The sequence below is a fragment of the Geotrypetes seraphini genome, chromosome 1 (genome assembly GCF_902459505.1).
Source record: "Geotrypetes seraphini chromosome 1, aGeoSer1.1, whole genome shotgun sequence".
In the NCBI taxonomy this organism is placed as follows: Eukaryota; Metazoa; Chordata; class Amphibia; order Gymnophiona; family Dermophiidae; genus Geotrypetes; species Geotrypetes seraphini.
The window spans coordinates 332,461,271-332,481,134 of NC_047084.1; the positions used below are offsets into that span (position 1 = coordinate 332,461,271).

Genomic DNA, 19,864 nt, shown 5'->3' on the forward strand with positions numbered 1-19,864 from the left:
ATCATGTACCTAGTGAATTAACAACAATAATTGGATGATAATGCCAATTACTGATGTTAATTGGCATTAATTTGGACTTGCTTATGCACCTTGCTATGCGCCATTCTATAACAATGGAAACCCGAATAGCACACATCCAAAAAAGGGGTGTGGCTATGAATAAGGCATGACTAGATCAAGAGTGTTCCAGAAATATGTGCACAGTGTTAGAGAGTACCACAGATGTGCTGAAACTTAGAAGGAATTCATCAAGGGGCACTAACTGATTTAGTGTGCACTAATTAGCATGCACTAAAAGCTAAGATGCCTATTATATCCCTATGGATATCTTAGTATTTAGCATGTGCTAATCACTCGCACATGCTAACACAACTAAAGCGCTCTAAATTGGTTAGCACCCCTTGATGAATTGGGTAGCAAGACAATTAATGACAATAATTGGGTCCTGGCACAAGAATTGGTGCTATGCATTATTCTACATAAGTGCTCAACCCTGAGCCTCCTTTATAAATAATGCTGGGACCAAGTCTGGTCCTATATGTCCATAAGTGCAAGTATTTTATAACAAACATGCATAAATAGAATCTAACTGGAGGCCTTCTTTTATAGAATGAAGAAGTTAATGAGTGTGTGTGTGTATATATGTGAGAGAATTAGGTGAATATGCTATATTTATATTTACCTTCAAACATTCCCTATGAATTTAAAAAATGCCCCAGTTCAAGGATTTTATAATGTGTTGTGATATTATTTTCTGTGTGGTAGAGGACATGGATCAAATATCATGCATCTAGTCACACCCAAGTCCAAAACCAGAGAAGTGCCTGGCACCTTAATGACACAAACATTTTAGATGGTTATATACTACAGCATATGGATTTTACATAAACTACATTGATTTATACTCTAGTCATATCTCCACCTCTCTGAATGTGAAATTTAGAGACATAATTCATCTAGAGTATTTCTTTCTGACAGGTTTCTTCAGGCATTTCAGCCTGGAGAGAACACATCTGTATATGCTTACATTGAAATATGTCATGTTTCTCCATTGTTTCTTGATGTCCTTTTTCTTACACAATTAATTCTGCTCTGAAGGGGGTGGGGGGAAAGGAAAAAAAAAACCCCAAAAAACACATAGTTCTCACTTCAGAAGATGGAATTGTTCAAGTGAAGGGAAATTTTTCCCACTCATCCTTGCCAAATACATACACAGGACAAACGTGGCAGTAAGGAAGAAATAGGGGACTACAGGCCCGTAAGTCTGACCTCTGTGGTAAGTAAATTAATGGAAACACTTTTAGAACAGAGAATGGAGAAGTTTCAGGAATCCAATAGAATACAGAACGTGAGGCAACATGCATTCACTAGAGCAGCATATCACAAACTGTGTGCCTTATCACAGACTGTGTCCCACGAAAGGCATGTCGTGTAGGCGAGTCATCTGACGCCAGTGCCTCTCCTCGCCAGCGCCTTTCCTCTTCTCCACACCTCCAACTGGCATAGCCATTTCAGGGTTAACATGATAAGGTCCCTATCTGAAGAGCCTCCACGCATGCACGGACATCGACCTGATGAATTCACACATGCGCATGATGTCATCACATCGACATCTGTGCATATGCGGAGACCCTCCAGCCATGGCCCCGAGTTTAGTATGCCATGGCTTGGAAAAGTTTGCATGACACTGTACTAGAGGCAGGTCTTGTCACACAAATCTGATCAATTTCTTTAACAAGGTGACCAGAGAATTGGATAGAGAGAGTTCTAGATGTGGTGTATTTAGATTTTAGCAAATCCTTTGACAGTGTTTCACACAGGTATCTAATAAATAAACTGAGTGACCTCGTAATGGGCCTCAAAGTGACTGACTGGGTCAGGAATTGGTTGAATGGAAGGCAATAGAGGGTAGTGGTCAATGGAGATTGCTCTGAGGAAAGGGATGTTACTAGTGGTGTGCCTCAAGATTTGGTTCTTAGGCCTATTCTTTTTTACATTTTTGTAAGTGATATAGCTGAAGGTGTCTGGTAAGGTTTGCCTATTTGCGGATGATACCAAAATCTGCAATACAATAGACACCTTGATGGTATGGATGACATGAGGAAGGACCTGGTGAAACTTGTGGAATGGTCTGAAATTTGGCAGCTATGATTTAATGCTAAGAAATGCAACGTCATACATTTGGGCTGCAAAAACTCTAGGGAACAGTATAGTTTAGGGGCTGAAAAACTTCTGTGATGAAAAAGGAGCAGGACTTGGGTTTGATAGTATGTTATGATCTTAAAGTGTCCAAACAGGTTGAAAAGGTGACAGTGAAAACTAGAAGGTGCATAAGGAAAAAGGAGGTATTGATGCCTCTGTAAAAGACTCTGGTGAGACCTCATTTAAAATATTGTGTACAATTCTGGAGACCACACCTTCAAAAAGATATAAGCAGGATATCACTGCACACTGAGAAACACTCTTCCTTTTAGTTCCGGGTTGAACTTGAGAATTTTATTAGGAAGTTGCATTTAAGATTGTTCTTTGATTCCACCCCGGGTTTTCCACTAGATCGCTCTGTTGTTAGAAATAAATCTTGCTGGACCCCCCCCCCGCCCCCCCGGGCCCGTTAGATCCGGTTCTTTTTTGCCTTCTGTTTAGCAGTATTGAAAGATATTACAACTTTGGAAGTGACCGAGAGGCCTTTCCATCATAAATTGCTGCGGGAGGAGTGAGAAGCACTGGGGAAGCTGAAAACAGAGACTTCAGTAGTGATACGTCGAGCTGATAAAGGGAGGCGAGAACAATATTTAGCAGAGGCACATTTGCAGCTCCAGCAGGCCAATAATTATGTTCCCTTAGATAGGGACTCTTCTGATGATATCTTTGGTATGCTTGTTGGAATTGTGAATGTTGGTAGGAAAGTTGGCTTCCTTACTAAAGTTGAATATAATTTTCTCACGTTTAGACATTTTAAGGTGCCAGCCTTCTACTTACTTCCTAAGATACATAAAAATTTGCAGGTTCCACCGGGGAGGCCTATAGTCTCTGGAAGGGATTCTCTATTTGAGCGTGTGTAAGTATGTGGACATTCATCTTCAACCTTGTCTCTTTTTAGTAAAATCTTTATTAAAGGACACTACACACTTTTTGAACTTTCTGGAGAGTTGGGAATCCATGACATCTGAGGTGATGTTTTTTGTTACACTAGATGTGGCATCCCTAAACACCTCTATCCCCCAGGCGAGGCTTTGGAGATATTATCAGATTTTTTGAATCAAATGCCTCGTCCGTGGTTGGTGCCCCCGGAGTTTTTGCTAGAATTGACTGCTCTGGCTATGAAAAAGAACTATTTTTTGTTTGAGGGTCAATTCTATATGCAGCTGTCAGGTGTTGCTATGGGTGCAACTTTTGCCCCGACTATAGTTAATTTGTTTATGGGAGCATTTGAGGAGAAGTTTGTTTACTCTTCTGGATTTTTTCCTTTGATGGTGGGATGGCTCCGCTTTATAGACGATATTTTTTGTCTATGGAGAGGATCTTTGGAAGAGCTGTTGGCATTCAATGCCTATATTAATGGGTGCCATCCCACCTTGAGATTTGAAATGAAGTTTCATCAAACTAAGATTGCTTTTCTGGATGTTTTGGTGGAATTAGTGGATGGAATTTTGTGTACCACGGTGTACACTAAAGACACTGATTGTAACTCCCTGTTGCAGTTCAGTAGTATGCATCCTCATGCCATGAAAACCAGCATTCCTTATGCCCAGTTTCTGAGGTATAGGCGCATCTGTAAGACTACAGATGAGTTCCGCCATCAATCTGTGACCCTACAGGATAAATTTATTGATAGGGGATATCCGGTTTCTGTGGTAGCCCAGGCTAGGAAGAGGGCTTTGTATAATCACAGGGAGGCTTTATTACAGTATCGGAATGAGGTTCCCACTCAGGATCTGGTTCCTTTCATCTCTACTTACAACCAGTTGTCTAGATGTTCACAGCGGGTGATCCGCCGACATCTTAACATTTTAAAGATACATCCTTGTTTTCAACAGCTCAATATTTTGTTCTCTTATGTGCGTAACCGAAATTTGAGTGATGTTTTAAGCCCCAATGTTTTGAGAGTTCCATCTGACACACATGCAGCCATAACACCGGGACATCAGATGTGTGGTCATTGTTCTGTCTGTTCTCTAATGATCGAATCTGATGTGTTTCAACATCCTAAGACTGGTTTGGTCTATAAGTTGAGGTGTTCCACTTCATATTCCACTGAGGGGGTGATTTATGTGATTCTTTGCCCCTGCTTGAAAATCTATGTTGGGCATACTTACCATCAGTTCAAGACAAGACTTATTGAACATAGATCATGTTTGAATACCCGGCGTTTGGAGGAACCGTTGGTGATGCATTGTTTAGAAGCACATCATGATTTTGGAGCCCTGCGATGTATTGTGATTGAACATATTGCGCTCCCGGTTCGACGGGGGGATTGGAGACGGCTCTTGTGGCAAAAGGAGCAAAGATGGATCTATCAGTTACAATCAGTCCATCCTGAGGGTTTAAATGCCCGTACAGAATGGTCCGCCTTTTTTTTAGTTTGAGTGTTTTTTGAGTGGTGGCTGCATGTGGAGGGGTGGAGCTTTTGGGCCTTTTTAGAGCTGGGGTGAAGAGTCTCTCTGCGCCAGCTTTGATCGATGAAGTGGTGAGGATGTTTGAGGAGTATGGTGGGTCTGGAATATCTGGATGTGAAGCAATGATATGAACACCCCTGATGCAGCGATTTGATGTGAAACGGAGGGTTCCCCGTTGGGTGTAAGGACTGCCTGGCCTGGATTTGGAGGCCATTAGCAGCTAAGTTATTTTTTCTTGCTTTTGCTATGGATATTATGAGCTGGACTATACTGCCTTTTGTTACATTCACCCACTGACTTTCATCTGTATTAGGCATGCTGTTTGATACCACCTGGCAGGCTACTTTAGTTGCCTTGTTTCTTGAACTATTTTTCAGCATTTACACATAAACAGCTTTTGTAGGAGTGGAGTTTTTTTGGCCAGATGAAGCTGAACTGAGGCCTTTATCTCCACTTCTTTTCTTTTTCATTTTTCCCTTTCTCTTTGGGGAGTGTGAATGTTGTTGGTTGTAAGCAAGGCCTTGTAGTGTTGCTGGGTGTGTGTATCGTTTGTCCGTGTGGGGCTTGTTTTGAGTTAATAAGGCAAATATTAACCCCAATACTACAGGTATCTTTTATAAGCTGCCTCATATAATAAAATTCTGTTACCTTAACTTCTTATATTAAGGAAATACTTTTTTTACAGAAATGGTGGTAGATGTATGGAATAGTCTCCTGGTAGAGATAGTGGAGACAAGGACTGTATGAATTCAAGAAAGAATGGGCAAACACATGAGGAAGAGATAGTGGATGCTGTGGAGGATCAGACCGGATGGGCCATTTGGCCTTTATCTGTCATGTTTCTATGTTTCTATTTGAGCAGTCTAAAATGTTGCTGCTTTTATAAGGCAACATAGATGCCCATGGAGGGAAGTTATCAAGCTGCATTAGGGTGTTAAATTGCATTATTTGCCCCTCAGTGTCATTTAAGGAGCCCTAATGCAGTTTGACTTAAAAATAACATTATTATTCGCAATTTAATTCACCTTATTTTAAATTCCACCTCAAAAGGACACACATTACACTACTTTTCCTTCAGTGGCAATAACATTGGCCACAGCTTTATTCTTTAAACTCCAATTTAAACTCCATTAACATCAAATAATCAAGTTAACAATGCAATGCAATTCTCCCACACTCCCACTGCACTAACTGTTCTTTTCCGCCCCCAACCCCAATCCGTTTTCATGACCCGTGGTGCCGCCGGGTCGTGACTCTGCTTGTGGCAGTATCACATCCAAGCCCCCCCCCAACTTCCAACCACCAACACTGACCCCCACATATGACCCTCTTGAATCACCCATTTTCATCCTACTTCCCCTTCCCGCCATAAACATCAGCAGTTATTAGCTTGTCATCGCTTGCCCCATCAAACCAGCTGCGGCCTGTGTGCCACTAAAACAAGAGTCCAACAAATCTTGAGTGTCACTCAAAAAGATATCAAGATCTATATCAGAGAGATGCACGGCATCCTGGTGGCAAAGCCCTCGGTAATCCCAAGTCAACATATCATGGGATAACACCTGCTCACTCAGAGCGATCGCGAAGCGAGCCACTTCAGTACTGACCCACTTTTGGGTTTGCTCCACTACCTTCACCTTTTTCACATCTCTCCGAACAATACACAAAATAATATTGGACCAAACAGCAAGCACTTCATGAATCAAATTAACTCAACCCCTTTAATTACATAAAGATCATTACCCCTCAAATGAGTAACAATAACTTGAGGAGAAGAGAAACATCAGGCTTGCAACAAAGTAAGCAACAGCTGTTCCTATACAATGCCTTGAATTCCAAGCCAGCAAATGTAGTCTCCCAGAGTAGATAGGCCCAAATTGGTTCCCCAGTGTGATTCTGTTGTTCTCTTCTGAGTCCAATAAACATGGGAGTATCTGAAATCCAAACACAGTTGTCAATTGGTAATTCATCTGAAACAGAAACTAAACAAAACAAAATCACGCAGGAGTCTCAACTCAATAATTCCCTAGGCCTGATATATCCCTTACAGGCACTAGAATGCCATCTACCAGACTTCTTTATTTCCTCAGCTGTACCCCCTTGCTGAGCCATAAAAGATGTCGGCCTCTTTTTGAAAAGAATGTGTGCCAAACTGGGTAGGGTCATAACCATCAGACCTCATAGCCCACTTCACTAGTGCCTAAACTGATACTGCATCAAAAGAGAACAATCCTAGTGGACTAGCCACCCTCAGGGCACAGCAACATATACTGTGGAGCACAAAGCACCGGGCAAGACAGTAATAATTGTGACCTCCACAACGCAACCCACACTCCCCACCCTGCACCAACAAGATAGCCAACAGCTAGAGCAATAAACCATGCCCTATCTGCAGTCTTTTATGAGGAGCTATTCCTTGTGAATTGAATGATCTTGCGCATAACCTGCCAAAAGTTTGGCAATAAGAAAATTGGCCAAAAACTGGGGGATCCTAGACCCCATGCATACGCGAAAGCAGTCTAACACAAGCCAAAGAATGCTGCAGCATCCCCTCTGACCACACCTACATTTTTTTGCATGAATAATAAACATAATCACCCAATTATCAGGCATGGGGAACACCAAAGGCCACCTAGAACCAGATAAAAACTCACTAAAATAAGCTCATCCACCACTGTAAGCTCTCTAAGTGTTAACTGACAAGGACCCAGATATCATATCTCCGAGTGCCAGAGAAAAAGTGCCCAGAACTCCTGAGGCATGTTCATTAATGTCTGCTCTGCTGCTGGAGCCAATGTTTGAAATAAATCCCATTGTGAATGAGATAAAGCATCAGCTATATCATTATGCAGACCATGAATATGCCTAGCTGATAATGTAAGGTTCAACGTCAAACACTGAAGAATAATTAAATGTAGCACTTCAACTAACATAGGACACTTCGCTGTCAGATGATTAAGTGCCACAACCACAGCCACATTGTGTAAAAGACCACTCAACAGTGTCGTAATGTATCACCCTACATCAGGGGTATAAAAGTCCCTCCTCGAGGGCCGCAATCCAGTCGGGTTTTCAGGATTTCCCCAATGAATATGCATGAGATCTATTAGCATACAATGAAAGCAGTGCATGCAAATAGATCTCATGCATATTCATTGGGGAAATCCTGAAAACCTGACTGGATTGTGGCCCTTGAGGAAGGACTTTGAGGAAGGACTCCTGCCCTACATCAAAGCAACCCAAACTGGAAACAATTCAAGAAAAGCAATGTTCACACATCGGCCTCTCACCCTCCACCAATCAGGCCATTCTGCAGCACACCACAACCCTTGGAAATAGATGCCAAAACCAAAACCTCCTAAAGATATGTAAAGAAATTCAAGTCTGCATTTGAAATAGGAGAATGCTACCAAACACTCACTCCATAACATAGGCAGTCTGAGCCCCTTTGTATGTCCAGCAGTAGGGCATTAAGAATAAATTCACAGAGAAATTTCTGGGAACAAAAGGCCACAACTTTATTAATGATGTGCATGAAATAACACCCTAGCAAGCACCCAAGCCTTAAGCCCTCTCCAGGACTTTCACCCCAACCAATGACTGATGTTAATTACTGCCAATTCAGACTTGCACATACTTTTGGCTACACACTATTTAAAAATGCTGGGCATCTAAACCCCCTAGCACACAACCCAAAGCGGGCATGGCCATGTGAGGAACATGGATGAGTCATGGGCATTCCAAAACATTGCATGTAACATTGGATTTCTGCATCCAACTTGGAGCTCTGGGATTTACACCAATTATAATTACTTTATTTTAAATATCGCAATTATTGACACAAAAAGTTAAATCAAAGTGTTTACAGCAAAAAAATCAAGGGTGACATGTCACAAATCAATAAACACTAACAAGGTAAAACCACAAAACCAGACAAGCACAAATTGGAAAAACAGAAAAGGGAAGATTTACAATATATTATAGGTATAAAGGAAAGAAAACAACAAAAGGGAAAGAGAAAAAGTAAAAACCTTATATTAATCAAAGTAAAATAGAGTTATAAAGGAATTATCTCAAATGCCATTTTAGAGTAATGGGCCTTTAGTTGTGACTTAACATTTTTTAATAATTTTCAGCCCTTAAATATAATGGAAGAGAATTCCACAAAGAAGGGGCCATTACCGAAAAGCTAGAGTCCCTGTTAACATCCAAAAACTTCTGCCTAAAAGAAGGAACAGTCAGCAAATTTTGATGAAAAAAGCGAAGATTCCTTTGAGGTAAATAAGGAACCAAATGACTGGTCAAAAAAGAAGGAAGACCTGAAGACTGGATATAGAACAAGAGTACATTTTATAAGGAATTCTATAAGCTATTGGAAGTATATGCTCAGACTTGAGTAAAGGGGTCATATTTAGACCACTGATAAAGCAAACAGATTTCAGTATTTTGCACAAGCTGAAGACGATGAAGTTGATATTGAGGAAGAACAATTAAGAGAATTACAATAATCAAGTTTAGAAAAAAACCCAAAGAATGTAAACTAATCCAGAGTGAATTACGATTTAAGAGTGACCAGGTTTCAACAGGTGCAAGTCTGGCACCTAGTCTTGGGTGTGGAAACTAGTGCAAAGTGCTACTGTATAAAGCATGCATCCTTTATAGAATAGTGCTTAGCATTAGTTCCCAGAGCCCATTTTGACCACTATTGAAAGAATACCCCTTATTTTTGTTCAGATACAAGATCCTTTATCTGAAATTCTGAAAACAGAAAAGCTCTGAAAGCCAAAATTTGACACTTCATTTATTTGACTCTTTATTGCTCCAGTCCCATAGTTTGGAACCTATTTGAGTCTGAAGTGCTTGAAGTGTTTAATAAGAATTGCCGCTGTTGGGTCAGACCAGTGGTCCATCGCGCCCAGCAGTCCGCTCATGCGGCGGCCCCAGGTCAAAGACCTGTACCCTAACCGAGACCAGCCCTACCTGCGTTCGTTCTGGTTCAATAGGAACTTGTCCAACCTTGTCTTGAATCCCTGGAGGGTGTTTTCCCTTTTAACAGACTCCGGAAGAGCATTCCAGTTCGGTACCACTCTGCTTGCATTATTTTGAAATAAAAAGGTTTGGTGGTAATTTTATGGTCTTATGATCTGTCTTTTTTTTACTTAACATTATCATTCCAAAATCTGTAAAGTTCCAAAAACCAAAATACGCCTGGTCCCAAAAATTTGGGATAAAGGATCGTGTACCTGTGCTTGAAAGCTTCAGACCTATACATGCAATTTTGTTCCTCTTAACTGCTCCCAAATAGTTTGGACAAACCTCACAGCCCTTTCAGTACACTTCACAGGTGACATTTTTCAAGGGCAACAATATATATTGATTTATCTTGAAAATGAAATGAAAAGTGCAATACATGGACTGAAAATTCCATTCTACATTGCATATGTTAGGGTTCATTTACTGCGACTGTGATGTGCATTACTAGAAGATATTCACTGCACATTATGAGCATTGCAGGTTATTAATTAGGAGCCCAATGCGAGCTAATCAAAGCTGCCCATATGTTCTCTATGTTTTTGATTTTTGAACCTACACACCATGCAAGCATTTCTGGAATGAGGCAAATGAAGAACATGAAAACATTACATACTCTTTTTGCCAAATAATAGGAAGTGGAAACTTGGCTTTGCAAAATGTTCTGTCAGAGAATCTTTGGAAGAAAACAGAATTCAAAAAACTAGAGTATAAGTTCCAGTAAGTCACTAGACAACAATGTCCTCATTCTCTTGTTCATTAGATTATAGAAAAAGAAGCAGAAGCTTCAGGTAGGTAAAATAATTTAAAATACTAATAACATAGGTTTGTCGTCAGAAGCTTTGGGTCTGACACTATTAGTTTTAATTTGTACAAGTGAGTAACAACCAAGGGCTTGGTTCTCTAAGGCAGGGGTGTTTATACCTTTCGAAGGGGTCCACAGATCAGTCAGGTTTTCAGGATATTCCTAATAAGTATAAATAGGAGAGATTTGCATGCCTGTCACCTCCATTATATGTGAATCTCTCTCATGCAAATTCATTAGTGATACTCTGAAACCTAGATGGGCCTGTGGATCGTCTGAATACCTCTGCTCTCAGCTTGTTCACCCATGAATAGGGATGTGAACTGTTGTTTATGTCTTTTTAGAATTATTATATATAACTTTTTGGATTTGAAGAAATTGTTTTGGCTCATTTCACACATTCAGTTTAATAAAAAAGAAAAATATTGTGCATTATACTTTTTTAAATGCATGCACATTGATTACACGCATATTAGTTTGTAGGTAAGGCGTTTAATTTGATATACCTTTTTTTTCATATAAAGTGCTGATATACATATGACAAAGGTCTTTTAGGTGTAGTGAACAGAGGAACCAAAATCCTGACTGCTGTAGTGGATCAATATTTTTACTGCATCAAGATTTACAAAGACTAGGGGACACTCGAAGTTACAGTGATACTTTTAAAACCAATAGGAGGAAATATGTATATATATATATATATAGTTCACTCTGAGAATAGTTAAGGTCTGGAATGCATTGCCCGAGGATGTGGTAAGAGCGGTTAATGTAGCTGGTTTTAAAAAAAGGTTTGGACAAGTTCCTTGAGGAAAGTCCATAAACTGCTGTTGAGACAGACATGGGAGAAGCCACTGCTTGCCCTGGATTGATGACATGGAATTCTGCTACTATTTGGTTGTTTTTTTACCAGGTATTTGTAGCTTGGATTGGCCTCCGTGAAGACGGGATACTGAGCTAGATGGACCATTGGTCTGATCCTGTAAAGCTCTTCTTATGTTTTTATGTCAATGAAGAAAATATAATACACCAACCTGGCAGAAGTAAAATTGTTTATTGATGCACAGACAGATCAAAACCAGCGACCCAACACAACCATATTTCGGCAACTGTCTGCATCAGGGATATGGAGATGTCATGTGTCTATTTTATTTATTTACTAGCTGATGCCCCGGCGTTGCACGGGTATTTAATTATAGCAATAACACTGTAAATGGATTCAAATAAAGATACTTTATAGTGGTGAATGAAATTATTTTTTTACAGCTTAATAAAAAGTACAATATTCAAAATATAATGTGAAATATTTGACAAAATGAATACAATACAACTAACGCAAAACGTGATTATAAACAACATTTTTAGTTTCACCTCCTGGAGCAAGAACATATAAATTGCTGGGTGAACCCAGCCTTGAGCAAGCAACATAGAGTTGTGGGCCGCGAGACCCCCAGAACATATCACCCCAGGTAGTGAGGGATCTGCATACCAAGTTTCGTTCAAATCGGTCAAGCCGTTTTTGAATTACAGTGAGAATGGCAGCTTTTTACATTTTTTCCATTGACATGAATGGGTGAAATCTGATTTTCTGTTTGTAGCTCCGTCCACGTGTGCAGGTGGGCCACGAGACCCCCAGAACATATCACCCCAGGTAGTGAGGGATCTGCATACCAAGTTTCGTTCAAATCGGTCAAGCCGTTTTTGAATTACAGTGAGAATGGCAGCTTTTTACATTTTTTCCATTGACATGAATGGGTGAAATCTGATTTTCTGTTTGTAGCTCCGCCCACGTGTGCAGGTGGGCTGCGAGACCCCCAGAACATATCACCCCAGGTAGTGAGGGATCTGCATACCAAGTTTCGTTCAAATCGGTCAAGCCGTTTTTGCGTGATCGCGGCACATACACACACACATACATACACACATACATACCTCCGTTTTTATATATATAGATACTGTATATATATATATATATATATATATATATATATACTGTATATATCATTTTTCCCCTAAATATTTAATTGTATTTTGTAAACCGCTTGGACTAGTAAAATGAACAAGTGGTATAACAATATTAATAAACCAAAAAAACAGAAAAGCACTGTAACAACAAAATAAAAGATTCACAATGCACTTATTGTTCAATTTCACAGCATATCCATAACAGAGCAATACATGGGGGTCCTTAGTGTTCTCTCACCCTGTTTCACCCAAAGCCATATCAGAAGAATGTTACCTTCTCACACAATACTTGTTTGAAAGGCGACTGTGATTAAAACTGAGGCATCCACGAAGTGTTCAATTCTGATGGCATTTTATGAAAGCTTCGGCTGAACAGAGAAACATTGTTAAAGGCATACAGTTCAGACGTGTTGGTTCACATACACAGTAGGAGCATTAATTTTGCAAATATACATGTAGAAAAGATTAGTGACATGAACTCAGCAGCTTCCACATGAAGGTGCCAGATTTTGCAACTGCTACATGTAAGCAATATTGATTCTACTGTATGTTTAACAAGCCCAGTTTACCAACCTAGTACTGCCAAGTAAGTGGTAAGACCACTATTTTAATTTTAATATATATTCAAGTTTGGAGGTGGAAATAAATAAGGGGGGGGGGTAAAAAGATTTACTTCCTCAATCCCCAGTTCAGCCTTGGCTGAAATAAGCACATTAAAAAAAATATATAAGTGTAAAACCCAATAGGAGAATACATGTGTAGACATTTGGCCTGCCCAAGCCATGCTCTGTTCATACCCCCTTCTCATTGAAATCTCTAAGCTTCATGAGTACCGTAAATCTCCACTTATGTGAACTGCACGTGTAAATGCCATTACGTACACATGGAGATGCTTCTAATGTAACCTGTAGCTTCTAATTTCCAGTACATTTCCGATCACTAATATGCCCTGCCCATTTTGTGTGTGTTAACATGGTTAGTGTGCATTATTTTACAGCAAGCCCCATTTTATGCAATGGGCTGTAATTACTAATAACTCATGCATGCAAAAATAGTACTGTGTGTTAGTTTAACACATTGGAATATAATTATTTTCTAAAGAACCACAGTCTTTGGCTTCATCAAAAACTCATGGCATATAACGTTTTGATGTGCTACATCTCAAATCAAGGATTCAAATGTCGATGTCAACCAGAAAAATACTGTTCAGTGCTTTTACTGTGAAGCATAAAGCCTCAGTGAATCTGAGCCGCTTGCATTAAACTATATTTGCATATCAATGGTTGCAGTATACAAGCCTAGGCTTACTTTGCCAAGTTTGATCTTCATTGGTATGCTTGATCTGACTTCTGACCAAGTCAGTAAGATTGAACACCGAAATCAAGGGAAGATACATTTGAGATGAAAGCAGATTTTTCATAAGAAAATTACTCAGTCATGTATTACAATAGTGGACTAACTTGGAAGATATATTTCAAACAGTGGGCCAAGGCTAGAACTTGGAGCTCTGCAGCCTTTTCTGGGAAAAATAATTGTAAGAATACTGCATTAGAAACCACTTGATGTGTGAATGATAAATTACAGGATTAAAATGAATTTTTTTTAACATGAATACCTTACAACATACACAAACTAATTACATGGTTTCATAACTGGTCTGTTGAGCTGTGGATAGGGCAAACTAAGATTATTTTTGTGTAAAATAAATTAAATAATTGTAATTGAAATAACAAACTGTAAATGGATGGGATCATTTTAAATATATTGCATTAGCTTCTTTATGGTTAACTAATTTACACTCCCCACCCTTTTTTTATGAAGCATTTTTTATTAGCATTTTTTTATCACCAGCCTTGGTGGTAAAAGCTCCAAAGCTCATAGGAATTCTACTTTTAGCACCATAGCTTGCAATAAAAAAACCCTAACGTGGCTTCATAAAAAGTGGGTATGGATGTGTGTGTGTGTGGGGGGGGGATTAATTTGCTTTAATGATGAATGGAGAATTCATACATAGTTTAACATTTACATGTCCTCCCTGAAACTACTCCAACTATCCCCCCTTGAAACTCTTTACACTTATGCTGATGACATCCTCGTCCTCCTTGAGACCGACTCGAACCTCACTAACCTCTCCACGAACATATCCTCATGCATAACGAACCTCCAATCCTGGGCATTCACAATGCAAATGAAACTGAACGAGTCCAAAACAAAACTCCTTTGGCTCGGCCCAAAATTAGACCATTTACCCTCCTCCATCCCATTGTCCTCCGGCTCCTCATTACAGCTCGAGTTCTCAAGCAAAGTTCTGGGTGTCACTTTAGACTCTTCTCTATCCTTCAACAACCATCTCTAATCCTTGGTAAAAAAAAATGCTTCTTCAGCCTTCACATGCTAAGGAAAGTCAGACCCTATTTTCACCAAAAACACTTCGCAGTCCTAGTACAATCCATCATCCTCTCCAGATTGGACTATTGCAATTCTATCTACCTCAGCCTAACCAAGAAAATCCTCCACAGACTTCAGCGGATTCAGAACGCCGCGGCTAAGCTTTTTTTTTACGCGAAAAGCAAATTTGATCACGTCTCGCCACTCCTGTCTAAGCTCCATTGGCTCCCAGTAATCCCCAGGATCCACTTCAAATGTGCGTGCCTAGCCTACAAATTCCTACATGGCATCCTTCCTGCCGTTATCCCTCTATCCTGGAACTCCTCAACCCCTACCTCCTCCAGATCCTCCCAAACTCTTAAACTATCCTTCCCTTCCACAAAAGGTATTTCCCATGCAGGCAAACTTGGGTCATCCCTCCCCTTTAGAATCACTGAGATCTGGAATAACCTCACCTCCCCGCTCTGAACCTCAAGCTCCCTCCAACTTTTCCGTAAACACCTAAAAACCTGGCTGTTCTCAAAACTGTAACACTTCCCCCCTCTTAGGCCTCTCCCCCATCCCCCACCCTTTTACATCTAACTCTTAATCTCTCCACTGTAGTTCCTCTCTCATCCTACTTCCTGTAAACTGTGCCGAGTTCTGCATCCGTGGAGATGGTGCGGTATATAAACCCAAGGTTTAATAAATATATGTGCTTTGTAACTGTGGAGGGGCATAATCGAAAGGAACGCCTAAGTCTGTTTTCGCCTAAGTCTCAAGTCAGCCAAAGTAAAAAACAGCCAAGGACACATTTTCAAAAAATACGTTCAAAATTTTTTTTGTTTAGAAAATCGACTAACTATACGTCCTGCTGATCTGATCGTCCAAGTCGCTAAATCGTCTATCTTTATACCACATACTTGTCCAACTTCTCGTCCAAGTCAAAAATGGCTAGAACAAGCCCTGTTGGACGTGGGAGGGGTCTGCAAAGTGTTGGACTGCACACCCAGACATGGCACCTAAATAATGGGGTACCTTACAGGGCACTGCTGTGAACTTCACAAAAAGGGTGTCATGTCTTCTCCTCACTACAGCTCCCTTATAGGTCATGGTGAGTCCCCCAAACCACCTCCAGAATCCCCTAGACCCACTTATCTACCACCCCAATAGCCCTTATGGCTATAGGAGCCACTTATATGCCAGTACAAAAGGGTTTTGGGGGTATATAAGGAAGTGCACATGTTTAATATCAATGCAGTGATTACAGGGGCTTATGGGCATGGGTCCTCCTCTCCATGAGTCTGTAAACCACCCCAAAGATGGCTTAAGCCGCCTCTGTGCTGGACGACTAGGCTCTCCTATACCAGGCTGCCAGGTGATGATGATCTGGAGGCTGAATTTTAAAGGTGTGATTACGATTTTTATGGGGTTGGGGGGGGGGGGTTGGTGATCACTGGGGTAGTGTGTGGGGTCTGTTTTATGTGTTTGCAGTGCTTATCTGGTGACTTTAGGTGGAGGGGTTTTTTTTTGTAACTTAGACCATGTTTTACATGGTCTAAGTCACAACATCCAAGTTCCGTTGATCCTGGGCTTTATAACTTTTGGTTATACATGCTGTACGACTAAGTCTAAGCTGGCCCACGTCCCGCCCAACTCCCACCCTCGACACTCCTCTTGAAAAGCCCCGTTTAGCTTTGGTCGTTCAGCGGCACTATGAAGGCCTAGGTCGTTTAGAAATACGTCCAAAACCCGTTTTTATTATCGGCACTTGGACGTATTTGGACAATGTTTGTCCAAGGGCCGACTTAGGCCAGTTTTTGGACATTTTTCTCTTTCGATTATGAGCCCCTTAGTGTATAATTCCACTATGAACTGAAATCAACTTCACTCACACAATTGATGTATTCATGTATGTTATGATGACCATATTACCAAGGAGGAGAAGACGTTGAGAGTTATTTTCCTGTTAACCCTAGTTCTTAGTAACGTGATCTCATTGCATAAATTGGGAATGTGCTAAAATAGCAGAAATTAGTGGTATAATAATATGTCTTAGTGGTAGCCCACATTGATTACCACAACCCAGTAAATCTTTGTGCATTTACAGTATGTCCTCTATACGCATACCACTAGAAAATATAAGCTACATCTAAGATACACAAACAAAGGGCTCCTTTTACTAAGGTGCGCTAGCGTTTTTAGTGCACGTAGGAAATTACCACGTGCTACACCGCGCGCTACACGGCTAGAACTAACGCCAGCTCAATGTTGGTGTTAAGGTCTAGCGCGCACGGCAATGTAGCGCGTGCTATTCCACGCGTTAAATCCCTAACGCAGCTTAGTAAAAGGATCCCAAAATGCTTCTCAGTACTTTTCACTTATGTGGACACGTTATGCTGTTTAATATTCCTAGGAGGATTCCACTGGATTGCAAACGGCAGAATTCCTTCAGGGCACAGAACAGGAGGTGGAATTGCACTGAACTGCAACCCATGTTGTCTTCTTCCTACATCACGCTGCTGCTAAAATTCTATAAGTGGGCGGATGGGAGGTCAATATGCGGCAATAAATGTATGATTAGTCAACTCTGAAATCTCCCTCCATTCAGAGATTAAGATCCTAGAAGTTATAGTAGACTCAAACCTAATCATGGAAAAAAACCAACAACCATATAAATGGAATTATCAGGAAAACCTTTGCTAATTTAAACTGTTAAGTAGATTTAAACCATTTTTGGACCTAATTCAATTCCAAATGGTATTGCAGGCTATAATTATGACTCAGTTGGATTACAGTACTGCGATATTATTTTACTGGACCTCTCTGATCATCAGCTACTTATATTCCAAATTGTGCAAAATGTGACTGCCAATTTTTTAATTTAATTTAATTTTTTTTTTTTTTTTTTTTTTTGGGGGGGGTTAAATCTATTGATCATGCTACCCTGTTTCTTGTAAGATTACACTGGCTTTCTTATAAAAGCTAGAATTCGGTTTTGGTTTGGTTTTAATTTTATATGGTCTGGCACCCAACTATCTTTGCACAACAATTTCTCTCTATTCCTCAGCCAAATCTGCACAGGAAATTAATTTAACAATCCCATCAAATTATCTGTGACAAAAATCTATAAGAAGACACAGATTGATTGTAGGCAGAGGACCTGAGAAATGGCTTCTGGATGGCTAAATAGAACTAAGCCAGCTAACCATGAATATTCAGCAGGAGATGGCTGGTAAACTTGGAAGTATTCAGCGGCTATGTTACATGACATATTTGGTCAGTATGGCTTGGCCAGCTATGTCAAATGTGGCTAATAATAGACTGGAAATTCACTAGTAGTCAAAGTATATGGCCCAGAATTAAGTTTCTGGATTTGCCACCAACTGCCAAGTTGTGGAAATTCCCATGGTTTGAATATCAGTCCCTTAATGTTTTTATGTTCTTCTTGCCACTATAGCCTTGAGCCTTAACTTGATTGAGCAGAATATAAATACTCACATTAAAGATTAGATTAGATTATATCTGTGTGGTGCTGAAGTCTTGTGCTCTTCTCCTGAGACACTGAGGACAGCAGAGGATTTCAGGCACTGCATGACTCACACTTTGAAGGAGCTGTAGGGTGTAATAAAATGACCCACAGTATTCATACAGGGCCATTTAAATATGAGGTTACTACCTATAGCTCCACCCCTACAAAAGCAACACCCATTTTACCTGCCATGGAGCATATGAAAAGGCATAATTGAAAATAGTACATACACATCCATGAGGCAGTGCCACTCCCTCATTTTCCCTCAACCCCACTCAGGGCAGGATTAATTCTTCAATGGGCCCTAGCCACCCAAGTACACTGGGCCTCCTGGACCTGCCACTCAAGGGCTCCACCTCCTCCATGGTCCAGCCCCATTCCTACCTCAGCCCTCCATGCCCTCCCTCCTGCGAGAGTGTACCTCTAAGCCTAGCTCCAGAAGTCCAAGTAGCACCTTCTCCTTCCTTCATTATTCAGTCTAGCCAAACTCGCAATCTTCAAAAGGCCATGGACAGTGGTTCCTACATGCTGACCATGACTGACCCAGAAACTTTCCGTCTGATGCACAATCCCAGCGTCAGAGGAAAGGATTCCAGGTCAGCTGCAGGGAGCATGTAAGAACTGCTGTCCACAGGCTTTTGAAGACTGCGAGTTTGGCTGCATTGAATAATGAAGACAGGAGGAGGCAGTATTTGGACTCTGAAGCCAGGCTTGGAGGCAGGTACAGTGATATCATTGGAGCAGGCAGCATTCTGAGCCCCCTTCTCCCCCCCCCCCCCGAACTCTTCGGGTCCAAGGCATGTGCCTACTTGACCTACCCTTTAATCCTGCCTTGATCCCACCCCAAGTTAACTGTATTCCCTCTTCTTCCTTCAGCACCCCAGATCTCACCTTCTTCTGCCCTCACTCCCCTCCCACACCCATAACTCTAGCACTACATACTTTTCTGCCTTTAATCCCCCTATGAATTCAGAGATTCACCTTCTGCTCACAGCCTCTTCCTGGAACTGCAGCATCTTAGCCTTTTCTGTACTGTGCCCCAACAATACCAGCATCTCCAGCTTCCTATGGATCCAGAACCTCACCCTCTGACACAACTTCCTGTTTACGTGAGGGCAGAACAACTGCAGAGGAAAGGCTCCGGGTCAGCCTAGAGAGTTCACTCTGATCTCAGGTGTGTCGGAGGGGGGGGGGGGAGGGTGTAAAAAAAGCTGCTGGTATACTGTACTGCTATGTACCTGCACAAAAATAACAACAACAAAAAACCTTTTATGTATTCTTTACTTTTAATTTTGTAGTTCTTCCAACTTTCCTATTGTTTTACATTGGTCAAGTATTGTTTAGTGGGTATTTATTTGTTTATTGTCTCCCCCTTTTTTTAATACAAACTGTAAAACGCTTAGAAGTCTTAATATGTGTTTTATCAGAATTTTAATAAACTTGAAACTTGGTTGCTAAATATATTTGCTAATGTATGCTGTCTTTGGGTGTTTGGTAACCTGTCCAGTATGAATATGGCATTCTTTTCTTAACATTTCTTTCTTTTTTTAT

The 19,864-nt window shown here is 40.7% G+C and overlaps 1 protein-coding gene and 1 long non-coding RNA gene across 2 annotated transcripts in view; both read right to left on the reverse strand.

The window, feature by feature from the left end:
- The window catches only part of GRID2 (glutamate ionotropic receptor delta type subunit 2), a 2,335,100-nt gene that overhangs the window by 2,242,751 nt on the left and 72,485 nt on the right, over positions 1 to 19,864 (reverse strand). The window lies entirely within an intron of this gene.
- Positions 6,026 to 18,385, reverse strand: LOC117366677. The gene is made up of 3 exons (XR_004540630.1): positions 18,283 to 18,385; positions 12,689 to 12,782; positions 6,026 to 6,550 (listed from the first exon to the last, which is right to left on the reverse strand). It is a non-coding gene; the product is annotated as an uncharacterized LOC117366677 (long non-coding RNA).